The sequence below is a fragment of the Quercus suber genome, unplaced genomic scaffold (assembly GCF_002906115.3).
Source record: "Quercus suber isolate HL8 unplaced genomic scaffold, Cork oak 2.0 scaffold_295, whole genome shotgun sequence".
In the NCBI taxonomy this organism is placed as follows: Eukaryota; Viridiplantae; Streptophyta; class Magnoliopsida; order Fagales; family Fagaceae; genus Quercus; species Quercus suber.
The window spans coordinates 560,174-568,706 of NW_027069751.1; the positions used below are offsets into that span (position 1 = coordinate 560,174).

The 8,533-nt window shown below is 32.9% G+C and overlaps 1 long non-coding RNA gene across 1 annotated transcript; it reads right to left on the reverse strand.

Annotated features, from left to right (window-relative positions):
• Positions 1-21: 21 nt before the first annotated feature.
• On the reverse strand, positions 22-7,003 carry LOC136071214 (uncharacterized). The gene is made up of 3 exons (XR_010632518.1): positions 6,699-7,003; positions 5,707-5,766; positions 22-201 (listed from the first exon to the last, which is right to left on the reverse strand). It is a non-coding gene; the product is annotated as an uncharacterized LOC136071214 (long non-coding RNA).
• Positions 7,004-8,533: the final 1,530 nt, after the last annotated feature.

Consider the following 8,533-nt stretch of genomic DNA (forward strand, 5'->3'; position numbering starts at 1 on the left):
CAGAACAATGGATTAATATATGCCAAAGCATGTACATTGTATAAATTAAATTGGTGTACATTAGTTAAAGATTGACTGTTGCGTTTTACCTGCCTATTCCAAATAGCTTCGGACCGATGGTTGGGCTGATGTGTCAACACCAAGTTGTCAATGGGACCAGGCTCTGCATGGTTAATCCGTCCAGCATTTGCAGCAGCCATACTGCACAAAAATGATAAGCAGTTAGCATGTAATAGATATTGTTCAGAACAAAAACAAAAACAATGTAAGAAAGATTCTAAAAAAATAAATTCTACTCTTGATTATTTATCAGTTCTCTATTAAAGATGATTGTTGCAAAAATAAACCCATTTAGGCAAGATTAAAGAAAAGAGAAGAAATATATAGACACGAGGATTTGCACAATATGCCTACGTCCACATAAATTGACAAAGAAAGTTTCAATATAAAATAAGAAGATTACAATAGTAACATAAGCACTCTCAACCCAAACACCAATTTAATTCTACTTTTCCCTAAATGAATTGCCGCAGCACTAACTTAAAGTATGTATATATATTAAGTTGCTTGGGGTATTAACATTGCACTAACTTAAGATATCTTTCGCATGAAAACTCATTAACACATGATACTGAAATGAAACATAGTGAGTAACAGTAAGTGTGTGTTATGCAATCAAAAGTGAGTGGTACTATAGTACTGAATCACATGCTTCTTCTGAGATATAAATTGAATGATCCTATTCCTTCATCAATAAAGAAAAATTCAAAACACATACAAATATTAACACACACGTTGCCCAATTACATATATTTTTTTTAAAAATCAGGTTGGTTAGGTAACCATTACCCAACAAGCTCAAGGAGCGAAACCTGCCTCGAAAGCAAATGTGAATAATTATTTTCAAATCATAACATGTAATATTAGAACTAACTTGGTAACACCTAGTTTGTGCATTCAATCATTATTAGTATTTTATAATTTTAGGGATTTGACTTGAGGGTGGTAACAATAAAAAATTCATTTTTGAATCAACATGTTTCAGTTCATATTTCATCAACTTCTAAGTTAGAACAAAAGTATGTATGAAGTTGGCAGAATCCTTCATACGTCACTATGCACAATTTGGATGATTTCTTCCTTGAATTTGCTCTTTCATAGAGTTATACTTGTATGAGCATAGCCTTGGATGATTTCAACATATATAAAAAAAAAAAAAATAAAAAAATAAAAAAAAAACCTTTTTGTTTTTATTTTTATAAAGAATGACAACTATAGCTTTGAACGAGTGAGAGTGTTCATACAATTGGGGGAAACAAAAAATTGCACCTTTGATGAGAGTCAAGTTCTGAGTAGCTCTCACTTGCGTGGAGTTGGTAATCCATCATTTTCATGAGAGAGCCAAATAATTATCAGACAAAGAGATGTTTGGAAGAAACAAATAATTCCATTAATTATTCACAAAAAAATCTATCCATGATATGCCTCACTTTCCTCGTATAAAGAAATATCTAGGCCTTTTTTTTGGATAAGGCGGGGGGCTCGGTTTCTTGAAAAAATAAACTAAGCTAATCATTTTCCAAGGCGGCGTTTTATTATTATTATTTTCTTGAAGAGAAAAAAATTTTATTGCAAAAACAAATAGAAACTACAAACAAAAACTACAACCCAGCCTCATCCAAGATAATGCAAGCAAAACTTGAAGAGCAATGTATTGAGACTAAAGAGCAATGTATGATAGAAATTCTACTCTAACATAATCTAAGTGTATATGTGTATGAAGCTTCCTCCTAGAAACTTGAACCCCGGCTCTTCCCCCCCCCCCCCCCCCCCCCCCCCCCCCCCNATATTTTCCTAGTTGTCAAGTAACTTTGATTTATTTAAAAATAATAATAATAACCCTTGGACATTTATTTTTTAATTAAAAGGTAGAAAAAAAAGGTTAAACCTTTAATTTAAAAATTAAATAGATTTTGATTGTAAAAAAAGATGTAAATAAGCTTTAATTCTTTCTATTAAAAAAACATTGATTCCCATCTTAAAAAAAAAAAAAAAAAAAAAAAAAAAAAAAAAAAAAAAAAAAGAAGATTCTTTTCTTAGAAAAATATTTTACTGTTTGCTATGCTCCACTGATGGCCAAAGGAATTCAGATTTTTTTTTTTTTTTTTCAAGTTGGGATGTAGACATTTTGTAGTGATGCAACTATCCTCACTCTAATATTTTAAACAAAATAAATAAATTATTTTTTTAATAAAATATTTTACTGTTAGCTAGGCTCCACCAATGGTCAAAGCTAGGATTTTTATTTTTATTTTTATTTTTTTTTCAAGTTGGATTTAGACATTTTGTAATGATGCAACTATCCTCACTCTAATATTTTCTACAATATATATTCAAAAATACATCAATTTATTTATTTATTCCAATCAATACAAGTTAATCAATAGTTTTTTTAAGTATATTTGATAGATCAATGTGACAATATGTGGTTTGTGTTTTGTAATACAATATAGAGAAGTGCTATGTTTACAACATTTTTACAACAAATCATAAGTGATTAGTTATTATTAGTTATAATTTGAATTTATCACTAAAATTACTTTTTACCCACTAATAACAACCCGTAACAGCTTGCTATTTAGAATTCATTGTGAAAATATTGTAGATCACATTTCTCTACAATATAACTATAATTTTTAATTAAATTTTATAAGCCTATTCAAGCGCTCAGGGATAGCCCATTAGACCCAACCTATAAGGCCCAGCCTGCTAAAAATAAACAAATCGGGTATTGCCATAGGTCCATGGGGGACGAATTTTCACTTCCAGCCTGTCCCAACCTGGCCTATTGACTGGTCAACAGCCCAATATGCCCATGGGCCAAGTAAAAAGAAGCCCGGCCCATTTCTGACCCTTATTCCCAAGTACTTATTATTCATGTTTACAGGTTGCCAAAATAGCGTCCTTGTTCCAAGTTTTCAAGGCTGTTTTTCAAGCTATTTTCTTTTATAGTCTAAATTTTGGAGAACCTCGCACTGTGATTTCCTTGTTCTACTACTAGAAACTAGTGTCATCTCTAATCCACATCCCCAATTAAAAGGAAGAGGAACTACCGCTCGTTCCCTTCAGTGTTTAAATCCTATAGGAAAGTGCTATGAAGCAAAAGAGGAATGAGCCTAAGCCACCGGCCATTAACAAAGCTCCCATTGCTACCAAAATATTACAAAAATCACTATATCCGACCATACTGACAATACTACTCAAATCTAAACCCATAACCACAATCCAAAACCCATCCAAGCCACCAAAAATTATCCAAACATCATCATTTACATGGACACAACACAGTTGCCCCCACTTGCCCACACAGCTTACCAAGCATCAAAACCCACACTTGGCTGAAAGCCTGAAACCCAAGAATCATTACTCACCCAAATCAAACATAAAAACCAAACCCCCACAGAATTTCACCCACTCACCCCTTCAGCTGAAACCCATACTGCCAGTCCAACAAACAACACAAACTCAATTAAACAATAGTCAAGGGCTCACTCACAAAACCCATTAGCTACTGCTTGTATTTACTTTAAAACTCAAACAAAATTCTCCATAAATGTCATTTTCTCCTTGGGTGTTCAACAAATCCACAAACTGATCCATATGTCTGATCTGGCCTAACCTGAAAGTTGACAAGCGGTTTCGACAAGGTGCAAGGTTGGGTAGCAGGTTTGGAACTCAAAAAACATGTGGTTCGGCGGGTGGCGGGTCTAATATAAAATTCACCTGAAATAGTATACATGTTATGTTTTTGTCCCTGAAACTTAATAGAAGTTGACAAAAGAACAAAATGTAGAACATTTTAAAGTTTCAACGAACAAAAACATCACTTTTTGTAATTTGAAAGACAAAATAGAATCCGTGCTACTTTTTTTTTTCAACAGAACTCCTATCTTTCAGTTTTCACTTTTCCAAAGCCAGCCCCTCCACCCACCCCCCCCCCCCCCCCCGCCCCCCAACTTGGCCAAAGGGGAATTCAACAAAGGTTGTCATCGTCACTACTACAAGAACAAAACTGAATCTCCAGATCACAACATCGAGCAGAGTTCCAAAAGATGTGCTTGCGTGCTAGGAAGAGTGAGAACAGAGATGCTGAAGTTCAACGGACTATAAATATAGATAATCTGGTAGGAGAAGCCACAAGAGCATTACCACTAAACTAGCGACAGCAACTACTCTCTACAATATGTGGAGAGAACAGAACGATAGAGGTCATGGTGGAAGATTAAGACTTCAAGAGTGGAGAAGAAATCTTGAAAACAATTACAAATGATGTCATGTATTGACTACTGCAAAAGAAGAAAATTAAGAGCTCATTTCAAAATAAAGTCATCTGGTTCATTAGGTGGTCGGCAATCACCTGCTGCATAAGTTTAGCAGCAAAGCACTTATCAAAAAGAAAATAAGTTTAGCAGTTAAGCTGTGTTTGAAAGATAAAGGGGTACTTTGATATTTTAACTAGGTTTGGTCTACTGTGTTCTAAACAACAACTATCGTATCTCATTTCTTATGTACTTCTACAAATCTGATAGCTAACAACACACAGATAGTTAATCATCAACGTTGCAATTAAAAAAAATCTCAAAGAGGTTCTACAACAGCTCCGCACCTGGTAGGTGCTAAATTCTGCAAAAGCTATTAAAAAACACATGATCTAATGTAGTCTCTTCTCCTAATTATCAATCTAATCTGTGAAAGGTAAACAATCTGAATAAAAATCTACATTTTTTATTTTACACTATTACACATGAAAGAGTAAAATCATAATAAGACCATTAATATTTTAAAGAATGAAATGGATTTTTTGCATAAAGAGATTCTGCCATCTCACAAGCATTTCTATCACAAACTAAGAATTAGACCAATAAGAGATTCACAAATCATGCAAGAGACATAGCTAACCGTGATTAGGTGCTTTTCACTGAACAAAAGATAATCAACCTAACACATTAAACACAAATGTACAAGCCAATATGAACTACTAATTCTACCCTGAGAGGTTTGGCATATTTGAACTGATCTTACATGCTACACAAAATGGAAGACTGTATTTTCTCTGAAGAGATTAATTCAATCTTTGATATCCAAATGGCCCGGGTAAAACCATAGCATAATTTAGTCAAGGCACAATGTGACAACATGTAAAGAATCTACAACAGAAAGTGTTTAGAGATAGGTTAAATGACAATATTATTAAACTGTACATACTACATAGGAAAAACATAGTTCCCTAATAAAATCCAACCACTCTTACAAAACCTTCAAGCACAATATGCCAATCAAAGTCTGCAAGGAATGCAAAGACTTTATTTTTATTTTTTTCTTTTATTCTTTTTCCAACAGGATGTCCAAGGTTCTTTGAGAGCATGATCGATCTGCTCCATTTGACTTTCTATCGCAATGGCCTACAGCTTTGGAATTTTGTACGGAAACTTTTCCAATTTGATTTAACATTTGTACTAAAACCTTATAACTAAAACATATCACAACCTATTTTACCATCAGACCTACATATAGCCTGTTTACCACTTTCATAACTGAAAAATGAGGCATACATATTAATTTTATTACTATAAGCATGGATTAAGATAAGCATATTTATGAAATAAAAAATAACTAAATAAAGGATTAAGATGAGAGCAGCCCAACCTGATGAAAGGTCTAGACAAGATGTGGCTGAAAGTTGGTCTGAAATGTGATTGGCCCAACCTGCAAAAGAATAGTGAATGTGATTGAACAAATCATAAGTTTTCAACAGTAAATTCAAACAGCATTATCAATTAACTGTATTGGACTTTTCTATAAGAAGGGCCAATTTTAAGCAAGCCAATTATACTTTAGTAATAACTTTGTGCATTTAAAAAGTTGGGGCAGCCCATTAGAAGAAAGCTGCTGGATTTGTTCAAGGCAAAAAGGAACCCCTAAAACTTGTCTCTGCCCCAAAATCATTGACAAAAATCAGTTATGCTGCCTGTGATTGTTTCTAGTACCGTGCAAAACAAAGTCATTTTTTTTTTTTTTCCCAATCGCATAAAGAAACACTTCTTCAAATTTAATCTCCAAACCTAAATTTACTATAATTTGAAGTATCAACCTTCACATATAAGTACAATGAAAAATCAGCCTTATTTTTAACACATATCAATAACTGAGAACTTCAGAGCAGAGCAACATATTGTATTTTTATGACCTCTACACAATTTTAAATTCACAATTTAAGCATCCATGTAAAAAAACAAACCGGGCGAAGAAAAAATCCCAAAAAATAACTAGAGCTTTCTCTCTTGATTAAAACAGAGTACCATCACACCATTAAACATAAACTCAATCAAAATTTCTAAAATTTCTATAGACTTGTGAACAATTGCATCTCATCATAGGAACAACCAACAAAGCACTAAAATTAAATCCTCAGCAAATATAAACAAACCCAGCAACATGATCCGATTTCCACAAACCAATTCAATCTCAAACAACAAATATAAAGTTTCTCAAAACAGAACCCACAAACCCACTAAAATTAAATCCTCAGCAAATATAAAGTTTTGTCCTTTTTTAGAAATTCAAAACAGAACCCACAAACCCACTGTTTCTCGGCAACCAAACGGTGAAACCCATTATATATAAACACTATTTCTCACCTTTTTTTTTTGGTTTTCACAGACCGCGTAGACTGATCAAAGCTCTGTGAGTGAGAGTTTTCTACTTCGGTGGACTTTATCAAACTTTAGGAGGAGAGGCCTGAGACGGTACACCTCGCTATGGCTTTACCAAACTTTTCGTCGAAGCTGATGAATGTGAGAGTGCAGACTGAGTGAGAGAAGAGGGTGAATAAGGGTGGAGAGGGGGACTGAGAGAGGCCCTGAAGTGTGAGAGTGAGAGGGAGAGGGTGAGTGAGAGACCGTGAGACTGGAGAGGTGAGAGAGCTCTGTGAGTGAGACTGGAGAGGTGAGAGACTGTGAGAGAGGTGTTATTTTTAAAAAATGTCCTATTTTAACAAAGCTCTGATTTCTCTGATTCTTCACACGTGCAAACTGAAACAGACAAGACAGGTGACCATAACTAAGAATCGAGTTTCTGAGACTCGGTAACCGAGTCTTTAACCCTCGAGATCTAAGTGTTGTCCACGTCATTATCAATGCCAGGTATAGTCCACGTGGATGCTCGGTCAGAAGTCGACTTTCTAAGACTCGAATTCCACCTGTACTCCACGTGGCAGTAGGCCACGTCAATTTAAGAAAACCGAGCCTGAAAGAGTCGATTTATTGAAGTAAAAATCAAGTCTGACAGACTCGAGATGTTACTAATAAATATACTTCGTAATCGGGGCCAACTAACTGTATAGTTGTACAGTTATGGTTAAATACCAATTTCGTTCCGATACTTTCTATTGCTTTCTTCCTACGGTCCAGGATTGTGAAACGTCACGACTTATGTCATAGACAATCACAACTAAAATAAATAATAATAATAATAATAAATACAAAATAAAAATAAAAATAAAACCTCAAAATCTTTTTTTTTAATTATATTTTTATTCCATTAATTTTTAAATACATAAATTTTATAACATTTTTTTTATAACTACTAAGGTATCATGCATATTGTGATTAATATACAATTAATAAAAAAAATGATATTAAAAATGGTCTCATACAAAAGTTATTTAATAATTACAATATACCACCTTGACATGTTAAAAAGTTATGAAATTTGTGATATCTCCAGCCTTGTTGTAGTAAAAATATTATCAATTTGTTGTAATATATATATATATATATAATTTAAATTAGTTTTTAATTGTTGTTCAGATTGTGCTAAATATTCATTTCAATTTTCTTAATTTTGGTGTCAATTGACTTACTTATAATATTCAACACAAAAGCCAAGATATATAACTACCTCACACTCTTAATAAATAATGCTCCCTCCATCCCAATTTGTTTGTTTTGTTTGAAAAGTCAAACATTTTAAGGAAAGATTATTTATTGTCTTGTCTGCCTTATAAAATTGTATAAGTTTACAAAACTACCTTTAAATAAATTTATCAGTTTTTTTTAAAAAAGTTATTCTTTATGAGGCAATTAAAATGATGCCCCAATTAAATTGAATTTTTTAAATATTAGTTAGTTTTCTTTTCAAATAGTTTTAAAAATAAAGTAGGAGTATACTAGGAACATTAGTAAACTAATAATTTTTATTTTTCGAAACAGGACAATATTTTGGGACATCCCAAAATGAAATAGAGAGCAAATAAACTGGGACGGAGGTAGTACTACCTTATCAAAGGGCGACGACAAGTGTTAATCAGGATGGTCACATGACCACTTGACTTGAAAATATTTTTTATATACTTTAAAAAAATTGAATTCTAAATTAATATGAGTCTTTGACCATCCTAGGAAAGAAAAAAAAAAAAAAAAAAAAAAAAAAAAAAAAAAAAAAAAAAAAAAAAAAAACAAAAAAAAAAAAAAAA